Source organism: Palaemon carinicauda, chromosome 38 (genome assembly GCF_036898095.1).
Source record: "Palaemon carinicauda isolate YSFRI2023 chromosome 38, ASM3689809v2, whole genome shotgun sequence".
NCBI lineage: Eukaryota > Metazoa > Arthropoda > Malacostraca > Decapoda > Palaemonidae > Palaemon > Palaemon carinicauda.
In genome coordinates this window covers 57,660,335-57,675,334 of record NC_090762.1, presented here as the reverse complement: position 1 = coordinate 57,675,334, position 15,000 = coordinate 57,660,335, and the positions used below count along the sequence as shown (strand labels likewise).

The 15,000-nt window shown below is 32.6% G+C and overlaps 2 long non-coding RNA genes across 3 annotated transcripts in view; one reads left to right on the top strand and one right to left on the bottom strand.

Moving 5' to 3' along the window:
• The window catches only part of LOC137630654 (uncharacterized), a 123,386-nt gene that overhangs the window by 45,464 nt on the left and 62,922 nt on the right, over window positions 1-15,000 (bottom strand). The window lies entirely within an intron of this gene.
• LOC137630653 (uncharacterized) lies at window positions 8,265-9,608 on the top strand. Its single transcript, XR_011041747.1, has 3 exons — window positions 8,265-8,382; window positions 8,545-8,610; window positions 9,049-9,608. It is a non-coding gene; the product is annotated as an uncharacterized lncRNA (long non-coding RNA).

Here is a 15,000-nt window from a genome sequence, read left to right as displayed (position 1 = left end):
TCGGGATCAGAGCCCCAGGCGGAATCACACAAAGACAAGAGCTTGTGACCGTGTGTGTGTTTGTGTATGTATATATATGAGATGATGTCAAATTATAATCGTGAATATATTATGAAAATGTAAGCACCAAATATGGTAGGTAATAGGTGAATTTATGGCAAATAGCAACTAGTAGGCCTAATTTCGTAATAACTCGTTTCAGATATTTAGAAGTTTTCCTTCCGAACTTCCGAGTATTGTAAGCTTCATTTATGAAAATGAAAAAAGAAAAGAAAAGACTGAAAAATAAATATAATAAGTCTGGGAAAAAAGGAGGAGGAACAGAATTACAAAGTTGTCTAGTCCCGGTGAAAATTAGCCTGTTTTGTTAAAGAAGAGAATAAAATTCCATTGCATTTCATAATGGTTTTCATCATGATTATTATGACAATGGTGAAAATTTTATTGAATTGTTTAGTGTAGTTATGATAATGATAACAAGGATATGGAAAAGTATAATGACATCATCCATAGTAATTCATGCAAACAATAAACGACTCGAAAATATTATTTAGGAAATAAGTACCTCAACCAAAGAAAAGAAAAAAGTATATATATCCACATCCAGATTCATTTCAATTTTTTTTTTCACTTTACTTCTGAATCCGAATTTATATTAAAATCCATCCATTGAATTGCATTTCTGGATCTACTGTAGATGCAATTTCGAATTCAAACAATCTGCACCCAGATCCTTATCCAAATATTATTCATCCCACATACGGAACTGATTTCACCTAAAAAGCCATACATTCCATTTCATCCACATACAGGTTAGTCTAAAAATTTGTTCACACAACCAGATCCAATTTCACCTTTAAATTCGTTATATTCACAGCCGGACTTGGATTCTTATCGTAATTCAGTTACTGAATTTATCTCGGAAACCATTCTGTTCACTTATGGATCCGGATTCCTTGCAAAGTGGATTAATCTCTCTCCTTCTAAGAGAATTTCATAGAAATCCAAAGCTAAGTCCATCCTTTTGTAGCATCTATGAAACAGATAAACTAGTAAACCTAAGAACAATAAATAGCATCCCTCCAATAAGGAGAATTATAGAACATCCTTAGCAACAAACCAGTTGCAACAACAGACTATTTTCTTTGGTAGCAAAACAACGTAGTGAAACAATCAGAATAACAGCAAACCCAGCAAAAAAATTAGTAAATGACAAAAGCAGAACAAATCTTATAGCAACAATTAACCAACTACGTAGTTATAAAACAACAACAGTTCGAGCCTAACAACAAAAACAAATTAACCAACTACAGTTAAGAAACAACAATAAATCGCCCAACCATCTGTACAGTAAGACAACAACAACAACAACAATAAACAACAACCAACCAAAAGAAGACGGCACAGGTCTCTCGGTGGATTCCTAGGGAAACTATAAGGTAAAAAATTCGATAATTAATCATTAAGGGGTAGGGAAAATATGTGATGAAATAGATTATCAGGGTAACTGAAGGGTTAATGGGATAAGCGGCGAAGGAAGGCCAGGAGGTGGAGAAGGAGGGAGGGCAGAGATGGAGGAAGAGGGAGGAAGAGAGCACTGGATGAGGGAGGAATGTGGCGTAGATTGAAGGATGAGGGACTTTCTAGTAGATGGAGAGTTTGGGGGAATTTTCTCGTCGAGAGAGAGAGAGAGAGAGAGAGAGAGAGAGAGAGAGAGAGTGATTATCAGAATTTGTAAAGAATGGGATGTTCGTCCTTTCAAACATGCAGTTATTGCATAATAAACAGATAAAGCGATCGGGGATATTCAGATATCTGGAAAAGCACACACACACACACACACACACACACACACACACACACACACACACACACACACACACACACACACACACCAATATCACTAACGAGAAAATTTGCTCATTTTCAATATAAACTGTATCAGTGACTTTTATTTTTTTTATGAATCTTTTTCAGCTACATAGGTATAAATGATTAATTTTTGTAATAACTTTATTTAGATAGAGAGGGATTGACTGATTTTAAGAAAATAGAATTTATTGGCACCGACCATATCTTACATAAAAATATAAATTCTTAAAGGAGAGTGATAGAGAAACTCGAATGTGTGTTTCACTGACTCCCAAATCCGCCCTCTTCAAGAAATTAAAAAATAAAATGCCATTTTCAATATATCCTTTTTCGGTGTAAAACTGACGGAGGTTTATAATCCTCTCTTGATTTTTTTTTAACTGAGGGAGATTTATCCCCCTCTGATGTCATTTGGATCTTTTAAAATCTAATTCTTCTTTCGTGTCAAACGGATTATCATTTCATACTTGAGAAATTTCCATTAAGATATTATTTCGAACTCAAAGGAAAGCTGTTAAAATGTCGCTGATTGAACTTATGAGTGGATATGTACGTTTATATATAAGCCTTTACTGCCTACACATACTCACACATATATTTCCTCTATTGTATATGATAAAGAGTGAGTTCTCTCTCTCTCTCCCTGTCCCTCTGGTATGGGAGAGGAATTAGTCATACCTTGGTTAGAAGTTGATACCCCGAGAGATACGCTCGGAAACAACAATCTCCAAAAATTGCCCAAACGGCCATGTTGTAGTTAGGAAAAGGGGAAATAGGGTGGGAAGGGTTGAATGTGTGTGCGTGTGCATACGTATCTAAATTCCATTTTCCCTTTATTCGTGATGTTCGCACATAGTTTGACTTATACATGTGCGATTATATGCTCAGAAACCTATGGGCTTTCTTCTTATAACAGATTCCTGTAGGTTTAGAATTTCTTAGATACGAAATACACGGTGTTGTAAGATATATATATATATATATATATATATATATATATATATATATATTTATATGTGTATATATATGTACATATATATATATATATATATATATATATATATATATATATATATATATATATATATATATATAATTTCTGAATCAATTGTTTTTTCTTATCTATTTATTTTATTCTTTACTCACGAGAGTTTGACTCATTGAATCCACTCGTTCTCATGTTTAAAAGGCTGCTTTGCTAGGCAAATATGCCATTAAAACTTGTTACGTTATTATACAAATAATTTAAAAGTCGTCTTATCCTTCAACAAATCTGTTTCTTCTTATTAAGGAAAAATCGTCTGTGAGGAAGATGCCTGGGCATTTCCTTCCCTCATTTCCCCTCGACGGTTTACCCCCTGCGTCCCACAACCTCCTCCCGATCCCCTCCCCGCCTACCCTCTCCTCCCAATCATCTCCACACATCCCGGTTCCCATCAAAATGAGACATTTTCCAGCTGGGGGATTTTCATTTCTGCGCCAAATTGAGAACGGGAGATATGATATTGTTATTTCCTAACTTTAAGAGGAAGCCGATTAAAAAGAATTTTAATAAAGAAAATATCCAAAAAAAGATGGAATAACGATATAACTTTATTCTCTTCATTTCAAAATGGCGAAAGTAAAACATGGAAGAATATGAATGACAGCTCCTTTCACCAATGTTTATAAGATTCAATTATTCTTTCATGAAATTATTAGTTTCCCCTCAGAAATTGGATGAAAAAAAAGGATAACTGTCATCTCATCACGTAAACTGATTGGTCGGGAACACGTTGTTGCCATATCTTGCTCGATGCAAATGGATTTTTTTCAGTACATGTTTTTTTTCCCTTCTGAATTTGTTTATTTAGTTTTTGAATAACAGACCTTCGCAGAATTTTTAACTTTATGAAATCATATTCATTCGTATTTAATTAAGAATTCGCATAATGAAAACAATACTGAAAAGTAATTGAAAAGATTGATGTTTTTAAATTTTTATAGCTATTGAAAATAAAGTGGATATTTACCTTATCTTTATTATGTAGAAAATTACACAATTAAAATAATATTGCTATCGAATCATTATGAAAATCTGAGTGGCATAACAACAATACTTATATATGGCAGTATGTGCTGATAGGATTCATTTTACTGCAACGAAATAAGGATTATTTTACTACAACGAAACATTGACTTATCTTCGATATCGTTAACAGTAAATTTTGTAACGACAATTCTTAAGGCCAAATAAGTCAATCAAGATCTTTATGTAATTTTTAGATATTAAAATATCATCCCCGCCTTAATTCCTGAGAGCAAATTCACCAGTTCTAAATTATTTTGTTTCAAACAAATGTTTGAAAAAGCATCATCTGAATTAATGGCCATGCTAAATGTAAAGCCAATTTTTAATCTTGTAATATCAATTAGCGTTTTGCTTTTCGCCTTTAGAACTGTTATGCTTCATACTTACGTTCTGTTTATAGACATATACATAAACACGTATTTTATGTATTTTATGTTTGTTTGCTCATATTGAATGACGATAAAAACAACAATAACAACAATATTAGTTATGTAAATACGATCAATCTAAATGAAATAAATTGGGGGAAAATGTTACATAGCTTATTCTATGAATACATAAAGTGAACTCCATAAGGTATCTGATAATAACAGAAAAAGAGGCTCATATTAACAGGAAAATACATGTATTGTATATCAATGTGTTTATCGAAGCACTGCGTTATTTAGCAGAAAATACCGTATACATTACAGTACGAATTAAAATTATAGGTTATAGCAAATAATATATATATATATATATATATATATATATATATATATATATGCTTTATATATATGTATATATATATATAAATATATATATATATATATATATATATATATATATATTTAAATTACGAAAATGAGCAGGAAGAGAATATGAGAAATAAGATTAGTTACAGAATAGGGGGACAATGGATAGAGGGAGGAAGGGGTGGGAATCAGGAGATGAGACAGGCGATGGAAAGGGTTGAACTGGATTTGCAAAAAAATGGATGGAAACTGATCTTCATCTTCTTATTGATCGCCCGAAGAGTAATTGAGACTGGAAAAAGGGGTTTCGGGGTGGGAACAGTGTTGGAAGGGGGTCCCCCCTCCCTTTTTTTAAGGCACCATCAGCCATCACTAAATATTCATTTGGAACATTACGCTTCATATGTGATTTTTCGTGAATCCTTAAAAGGATACAACGTTCAAGCATTGTAAATACACAACAATCTTACTTGTTAATGAAAATAGTAATTCTCATTATATACATACGTTGTAAGCACGCGCGCACACACACCACGATATCATTAGCGTCGGTTTCTTGGCAAACTTTTCCACCCGAAAAAAAAGAAAAAAAGAAAAATTGGAATCGCTTCTCCGAGTCCCTGGAACGCATCAATATTCGTTTTCTTCTTTGATATTGAAAAACCCTTTTTAAAGCTTGTGTGTGTGTAACTGGGGAACGGTGGGCATATGAGAGGGGTGTTCTAGGTCTTGGCTGGATTATAGGGTGGCGGGGGAGGGGGGGGAGAGGTTGAAGAAGGGGGCGATGATAAATTCTCTGCCTCTGTTCTCTTTATCGACGACATCTTTCTTTTTATCTGTTTTCTTTAATCTTGGCTGATTGGACGACATTTTTCTCGCAATATCTGCAATTCTAAAGATGACTTTTTCCTATTCAAACGTTTTTCTTCTTTCATTTCTAGCTGATAAAATCCTGATCACGGTACCGGTTTCCGTTTTTATAATATTTTCCTAATAACGGGGTCTGACGAAATTGTCTCTGTTTAGAGTAAGCGTAACTACTATATTTTTTAATTATTCGAGAAGAGTATTGACTAGTAGTTAGATATAATCTAAAGAGAGGCATTAGTAGACGCCGTTACTAGAAAAAAATAATGTAAAAAACGGAAACTGGCAGTTTGATCATGATTTTATCAGCTAGAAATAATCTTATACTATGCTCTCCTCTCCACAAGTATTATATCTTTTTCAGTCATATTTACAAACACCATTTAATTATCTCTGATACAATTGTTTGGATGATTAACATTTACACATTGGTATTTCAAAAAAGACCCTTACTTGTTTTGACAACAGAGATTCAGTCATCTTTATCTATCTGTAAATTTGACTATCTGTTTCTCTGCCCGTATACCTTTATTTCACTCAGAGTTTTATGCACATAGTGAACACTAAAGGCAATTACTTTTAATTCCATGATGTACTTACTTATGGAATAAAAAATGTACTCCAACTATTTGTCATGAACTGGACAATTTTGAACATTTTCATAACATTCTATTCCTTCCCAGATGAGAATATTTTCTTCCATTCCAGCCCATTACACCAACTATTCCTCACTGAGGTAGGTGTATTTCCATTCTAGGTTGATGTGTCTTTCTATTCCAGACTGAGGTTTCTTTTCAGTTTTAGTGAGGTCTTGTCATTATACCTTGAGTCGTTTTTTCCAGTCTGTGATAAATTTTCTTCTTGAATTTTTCCTAACCATTCGGCTCTGGGTCTGCTTTTTTAGTCGAAGGTGTCTTCTCAGTCTGAGATGTCTCTGTATCTTGAAATGTATTCCAAACATAAGATGTGTTATCATACCACCATAAGTCTTTCTATTCCAGCTTGAAATGTTTTCCCTTTACGACCAGAGAAATCCTTTCTCTCCGGTCCAAGATAACTATCGATGTCTTTCCATTCCAGACTCGGTTCTTTCCAGACCATAAGATGTCTTTCTAAACCTCCCTCCAACCCCTTACTAAATTCGTAGGCTTCCGCGTGAGTGAAGAGGAAAAAATCCACTTAAATAATATGCTAATTATGGTCCGTGCGTTCTTTTAATCACGTCGGGTTTCCCGAAATCTTTAACATTCTTCAGATTAAATATTTTCTTTCATTTTGACCGTCAATAGAAATTTGACTAAGTCGAGTTGGTTAATTCGTAATTAATCTCGAAAGTTAATGTATCTCGCTCTATTTTTTTTTCTTTTTTGTACAAGTATTGTCTTTAGCGAACGGGTGCTCATTTCGCTTAAAGTTTTATCGTCGGAGGAAATTTTGGTAATTTCTTTTGGAGATTTTGTAAAGATATAGGTTATTAACAGCAGTTAAACATTTTTATGTGACTTGCATGTACTGTACACATGTGTATGAATGCAGTATGTCTGTGTATAAGACTCTCTCTCTCTCTCTCTCTCTCTCTCTCTCTCTCTCTCTCTTTTATATATATACACGTTGTGATACAAATTACACACACGGAGATACATATATAATATATACATGCACATATACACACACCCATATATATATATATATATATATATATATATATATATATATATATATATATGTGTGTGTGTATATATATATATATATATATATATATATATATATATATATATATATATATATATATGTTGTGTGTGTATTGGTACAAAACTATTTATATTCACTCAAGCTACTATTGGTTACATTGTGACCCATTGCCTTCAGAATCCTGACCCCCAAAATATCGATAGTGATTCATCGCTCATTTTAAGATCTTGGTTGATTTTGCGCCTATTACCAACATGAATAGAAAATCTTAAGAATTGTCACGGAGGGTCTGGAAATTTATCATTAATCTACCATGAACGTATTCACTATAATCTGACAAAGGAAGAAGTACGTTTCATTTAGAATTTTTAATGTTTGCATTACTGTATGCGTGTATGGAGTTTCTACTTTCTTAAACTTTAAAATCCAAGTAAATTGATCGGCTAGCACTTCGTGTATCGTCAGTAATTGTCAAAACTGCTGCTTGTAAGTTATAAATAAGTAGAAAATTCTATATCATGCACTTCAAATCTAAAGTTTTTTATTTCTCCTTACAGACTGCAATTCAAATATTTTTAGGGCTTTAATCTGTATATGAGAACAAGTTAGAGAAAATGTTCTTCAAGATTTATTTTTCACCATGATACATAAATAGCTGGGACGCTGGTTTTAATTCACTTTCCTATTTTGATAAACATGTTATGTCAAAATTTGTGAATTCTTTTGTAATTGATAAATAATTGTGCATTCGAATAGAAATACAGAACGGAAGTAATCAATAGAATTAACATCACTTTTTGTCTAAGTACTCCGAGTTGCCTTTTTGACAAATTTATATAATAACACATCTCACACGATTATATTAAAACGTATCAACGTATAGATATGACATACTTTTTATTAGCTAAATTATTTCTCTAATGAAGTTGCCATATATTCATTTAAAAGAGGACAGTAAAACTAAGTGTTTCAGTGTCCTTGGCTAAGAACTTGTTTACTTTGAAATTTGACAATTCTTAAACGGTCGTGGTTATAATAGTGTCCGCTGTGAGAAAGTTGTTGTGTCGGCGAGTTGTTCCCAGTTTTTTGTATTGCCTTGTTCTGTGAAGTTGGTCTTATTACGGGGTGCTCTCTACATTGTTAAGCGTTAGTTTTACTTCGTTAAGTTTTTTTTCTGTATTTTATCAGGATTCCCATAAAATCATATTGTTCTGAATTTGTTAAGTTCAAGTTTATAGTTAGTTTCTCTTACAGTTTTGGGCTTGTATTCTGGCAGTTTTATCAAGCTAACCTTGATTTCTTTTTCAGATGTGATGGATAGTATCTGTTATGGACTCAATAGACATGGAGAGATGGCTGTTGTCATTGTACCTGGTGAGTGTCAATTAGTCTTGGTTTTTATTAGCCCTTTTGCAAGCTAGTCCTCCTCCATCAAGGGCGAGGCCCCTGGTTGAGGAGGATGCCCCTTTGACGTACAGCAGGTTATATAACTTGCCGTACGCCAAAGGAGGCTTGCATACACAAACAACCCAACGAGGTTAGCGTCTTGTTTGTCATTTAGATTATATTAGGTTTTCCTAAACTTTCTTGTTGTAACTTTCAATTTCTTCTTGTCATTTAAAATGTAATTTATGACTTCCATGCTGTTTATAATTCTTTTATATTGATAAATTACTTTCATTCGTGCAATTGATAATAAAGAGGTTGCATTAACTTTCAATTTTGAATGGATAGGTTATTGGATAAACCAGTAGTGGTTTACTAGAGTTTGGAGAAATTAAACTCTTGACTTTATCCGTTTATTTTTTGCAGGTCGGATACTGGAATGATCACATCGGCAGAAATACTGACCAGGTACCAAGATTGCAGGATTGAGAATCTCCTAAGTAAATGTACCGCGAATTTGCTGCCGGTGGTCCCCCTAGTTTTGGTGTCCTTTAATCCACTTGAAAGCTTTTGATTGGATGCTGTATACAGCAAAGTTCCAATGCTGTAAGTGTTAAGATATGCCTGACTTTGTTACTAGCCTTAAGTGTTTGTCAATTACATTAACAAATTATCTGGTTAGCAGCTGCATACGAGGTCAGATACTGTGTAAAATTTTTAATTGAATTTGTCTTTAAAATAAATTACAACTGCTTCTCTTCCTCAAGCTTAATTGTATTACTCTTAATTGTATATTTTCTCATAACTTAAGTTTTAAAGTTGATCAAACTGATACATAAATTGTCGAAGCAGGGACTTGCAATAGTTTTCGGTAGCTTGATGAGGTCGAATATTTCAACCACGTACTATGAGTATATGTCTTGATTATAAATAATCTGCTTGGAATTACCTTAGTTAATAAAACTTATTCAAGGCTATGGCTACATATAAATAGGATGATGTGGACGTCTTTGAAAATTTTTATGAAAGACTCAAAGGTTTCGCAAAGTTTGATGTGTTACTGTCTGATTACAGTAGTATTTTGCAAAAATACTTTTCAACTTATGGTATTAAGTCAATAGTATAAGCATGGGACTTGTGTACATGTTTATGAACAATATTGGGTAGCCGATTAATGCCCTGACAAGCTGAAAAAAAAAAATTACAGAGAAACTATCTTGGTTAAGTTTCTTAGAAAGTAAAGCTAGAGAACCTGATTATCTTTGAACAGTTGGCTTAATATTAACTGAAGTTATTCAGTTAATAATTTGATATATGAACAAGCTGAGTTAGCACTAAGATTGTTGAAAATAATCCCACTGTTAAGAAACTTGGGCCAATGGCCATATTTCTTAAATTCCATATCTGTACTAGTATGAAATATTGAAGGATGAAAAAATAGGTCCCAGAAGTGGATTAGGAAAGAGGAATGTATAAAGATATCGTAATTGCCCAAGTCTTGTCCATATGCCTGACAAACCTAGTAACTTGACCATGATGGGTGTCTAGAATGATCAACCATTACCCCATAAGCGTAAGAAACAAGGGTTGGTCCTTTAGTGTCTACTCGTTCACCGGACGAAGATGCAAGATACTTTAATCAGTCGAGGTTGGGGCTGAAAAGTAATGATCATGTTCATATAGTCTGATATCATTTCCAGGTGAGTGGCTAGATTAACATTACACATGAAAATGACATGTCAACATAATTGCTGCACTTTAAAACAAAAGGGGGAATCAATGCGACTATCTCAACTTGAACTGCAAGATGGCTGCTCATCTAGGGCTAGGCTTGAAATTAAAGTATACTGAAATGGAACTTGACAATTTTTACCTTTATCAAGAGATTGTTTAATGGACTTGCTAGTTTCTTCGGCCCCTGCCCGATCTTCGAACACAGCAGTAAAGATGTTGCTTTTTATCGCGTACATTTTTTTGTCGCTAATATGTTAGGTAAACTGCTGGGATATAAGCATGTTTACAAAACTAATTTTAAGTATATTATAAATCTATCCCACCAAATTTACCTAACTGGTCGTTGCTTTGATGTATTTACGAAAAGGTGGTTTAGTAATAGTAGCTTGGTTGTAGTTAGCCAGTTTAGCTAGAAAATTGGCTTGATGTACCTAAATTATTGCACTTGTGAACATTACATTCTGGGCATTGGTTATCTGTAGGAAGTTTATATTGGCAGTGAACTACGGGATTTAATAAAATAGTTCGTTGGTGGACGGACGAATAATACTTTTCATATGGTTAAAGAAAAGTTTTTTGTAAAGTATAATTTATCGCTTGAAATGGTTATTACTTTATAAATGTGACCGTATTCCGAATTATTTTATGACGGTTAATAGTTGTTTTACAAGTTTAATTTTTATTTGAATAAGAGTATAAATTAAAGATCATGCTGATTTCATAAAGGTCTCCACAAGCTACTGTTGATAAAGAAGGTAGTTAATGACATGAGGTTAAGTGATTATATAAGCTTGTGATATATGTGTATATATATATATGTATATATATATATATATATATATATATATATATATATATATATATATATATATATATATATATATTATAAATCATAACCTTTAATCAACAACTGAAAATGGTCTATTCCAATTTTGATGTCTACTTTGAAGCTAATAAATTAGAATAGAAATTCTTTCTTCCGCTTTATAAAGAAATTGTCCTCTTGCATTTTGACAGATTATACACAAATATTTCATATTATTTAAACGCTCTCAAAACGCATATATCTAAATGAAACTAATTCAACCGCACCGTAGAACTCTGCATGCTTATATAGATAAATACATCATACCACAAAGCAATAAAATTTCAAACGGTAATATTTTTATTTTAAACACTAGACATAAGCTTAAGCTTAAAATTTACGCATCAACTTGTGTATTTCAAAACACATATCAGAAGATGGATAAATTACAAAATATGGCACTGATCCCATCTCAACCCCCCCCCCAACGCAAAACAGCGTGGCAACGTCCTTGCTAAAGAGGCACAGCGAGTGAAGCGACGGCGCCTGAAGATAGGAATAATGATCTTGTAACTTGATTAAGTTTATCTTATAATCTAAACAAGTTACGCAAGGCTAGTTCCATCTCCACGGCGACAGTCTCTCCGTATCTTAAAACGAGTTCGCGAATAACGTGAATGGAAAATTCTATCATACACTCCAGAGGATTTTGGCCATCCTATCCAAATATTATAGGATGTTTTTTCGAAAATGAGAAAAGCAAGAGCAAGGTTATATACTGAAAGTGTTAATGAGGGTAATTAGGGTAGTTTAGTCTACGTAGATATAATAATAATTTTATCACAAGCTTGTTTATGTATTTCAGCATAACATGTATCATATTTTTTTTAGCTTTTGTCTTTTTCGACCTAATTCTCTCTCTCTCTCTCTCTCTCTCTCTCTCTCTCTCTCTCTCTCTCTCTCTCTCTCTCTCTCTCTCTCTCTCTCTCTCTCTCTCTATGTATGTATATATGTATATAATGAGAGAGAGAAAGAGAAAATTCCGGGCACTCAGTTTATTTAACGTGGTGTAAAATAAAACAAAAAGTATTGTGTTGGTAAGCAATAATCCTTTTTTCATTTCAGATAAATGTAAATAGGTTCTCAACAGCTTATTCCAAAGAAAATAAAATATGCTACATTTTGATATATGATCTTTAAATGCTTGTTCATAGAATATTGTTCCTTGACATCACATTATGAAAGTTTGACAATCTGATATTTAATAGAAAACAGCGGTTTTTTTTTCAGATAGCATATAATACACTTATCTTTTATATAAAACGGCTTTTCTTTTATGTAAATCCAATTTTCAATAAAATCTAATAAGGAAAACTTTTGCCTATGAACTGTATTAGTGTACCAAGGTCTTCCACTATCTTGGATTAGAGTTCTCCCGCTTGAGGGTACACTTGGGCACAGTATTCTATCTTATTTCTCTTCTTGTGTTGTTTAAGTTTTTATAGTTAATATAGGAAATATTTATTTTAATGTTACTGTTCCTGAAATATTTAATTTTTCCTTGTTTCCTTTCCTCACTGGGCTATTTTCCCTGTTGAAGCCCCTGGCCTTATAGCATCCTGCTTTTCCAACTAGGGTTGGAAAATAATAATAATAATAATTGTTCTAACCTATTGGAAATGTCTCTGTCTGGCGATCTGCTGAACTGGAGTTCGAGACTCCCTCAAGGCTTTACCTATCCCTGATCATAGCTTTGGTAGAGAGGGGACTTTGACCCTGATTATATGTAAATATGGTCTGTCTCCAGGGCATTGTCACTATCTATTGCCTCTACCATTCATGAGTGACCTTTAGAACTGCCAAAACTCCTGTTTCTTAAAAGAAAGACTGTTTCAGGGAGAAAATGTCTCGAATTACAATTTTTATAACAAATTTTATAACAGAAAACAGATTTTCTAAAGATGATATTCGAGATTGCATCCACTATGGGGAACTATTATTTTTTTTTCAGAAAACTGCTTTGTATGAACTGACTACATTTCACAGACCACGCTCGCATAAGATATATTTTTTTAAATTAATCTACTTTTCAAAAACCCCCTTATACAATGCTACTTTTAATGCGTGATTTGAATAAGAAACCCAACGACTTCACAGTTGATTTTTGACATATTTCTCGTTAGATAAATCAGTATGCAGAAAACAACTAATCAGTAGGTGATATGTTACACAAATTTTAGAAAATATATAAAATTAGGCATACTTGTACAAGTTACTTTACTACAGGCTTGTGTATAATTAATTTAAATATATACACATTAACATATAAGAATATTGAGAGAGTATGAGGAGAAAAGATAGAGGTTAACTTTATATATAGTGCATAACTTGTTTAGTAATCATTAAAAAATCAATATACTCGTATAAGTACCTCTCAGAAAATAAGGAATAATATCGTATGGTACTATGTTATCTTGTAAGAAAAGCATGAACATTAAACATTACAAATGGCATTTTTCCGCTCTTTTATTCGTGAATCTTGGCACTTTCCAATGATCAGTTATGCATATAATTTAGGATTTTTTTTTTATTATTGGAGTAAATTAAGATTCACCAACTAATTTCCCTAACTTGCTGAAATATTGCATGATGAGGTTCCATTACAAATCGAGCTTTTGATATATTTCTTTTATCAGGATAATTATGCCTATGTCCATTTCTAACGATGATTTAATTGATAACAATCAAATGATTTTGCAATATCGTTTCCACTGTATATCTTTCTCATTTCTTTCACTATTTGTACTCATTAATATTATAGTCTATAGAATCTTCCTTCAACATTTGATAGATTCTAAAGTATATTTTCTTTTGATAATGAAAATATAATTTTATAATTTCCCTTAATAACCAGATTTTCATACAATTATTTTCTTACTTTCTTAACACCTCTCTGGACATAAGTACACAAGTCACTATATTAATATAGTTTCTTATTGAGTGAAGCTGGATATATTTTTAGTGTTACTATGAAATTATTTTGACTAAAGTAATGTAAGTAACGTATGTGCTGTCCACGTACCTCCAATGTTAAATTGATGTTTTTGGAACGAATGTTTCATTACAGTACTGCACTATGTAAGCCAATACTGCGTTGAACTTCAAAATATTAAGCTAGTTTTGATTGAGAAATTATTGAATTGCCTAATAATCACAGGGCTAATTTTTTCTTGTAATATACTATTTCTTAATTTGGCTCTCTTTTGTCTTTCATTGGCAGTTGGACTGTATGATATATAATATATATATATATATATATATATATATATATATATATATATATATATATATATATATATATATATATATATATATATATATATATTTTGTCTTTTCAGTCCCAAAGAGACTAAGCAAGTGCGTCATCATCTCATAACTATGGTACTCGTTCGCAGTTACAGAAGTCTTCAACAAAGGTAAGAATGCATGATGTCTTTGTGGTAAACATTTTACAACATGATATTATTTAATAACCTTCCATAGATACATTTTAATTCAACTCAATAGCACCTCTGAATCAGTGTCCTATTCTGGCTATGCACTACAGGACTTGGCCACTCTGGATTCACACCCACTCCCACTCCCTCTCCAATTTCAAATTGCGACAATTTTTAGTTATTACTTTGAGTGACCTAGTATTGTAGGGCATCTGCTTCTTCGTCTTCAGTATGTCAAAAATCATTTTTAGTTTCTATTATTATTAATGATGTTGTTATTATTACAAATGGTATTGAGGATTTGAATGATAGTGTTGTATTAATTTTATTAGGCAAGATATT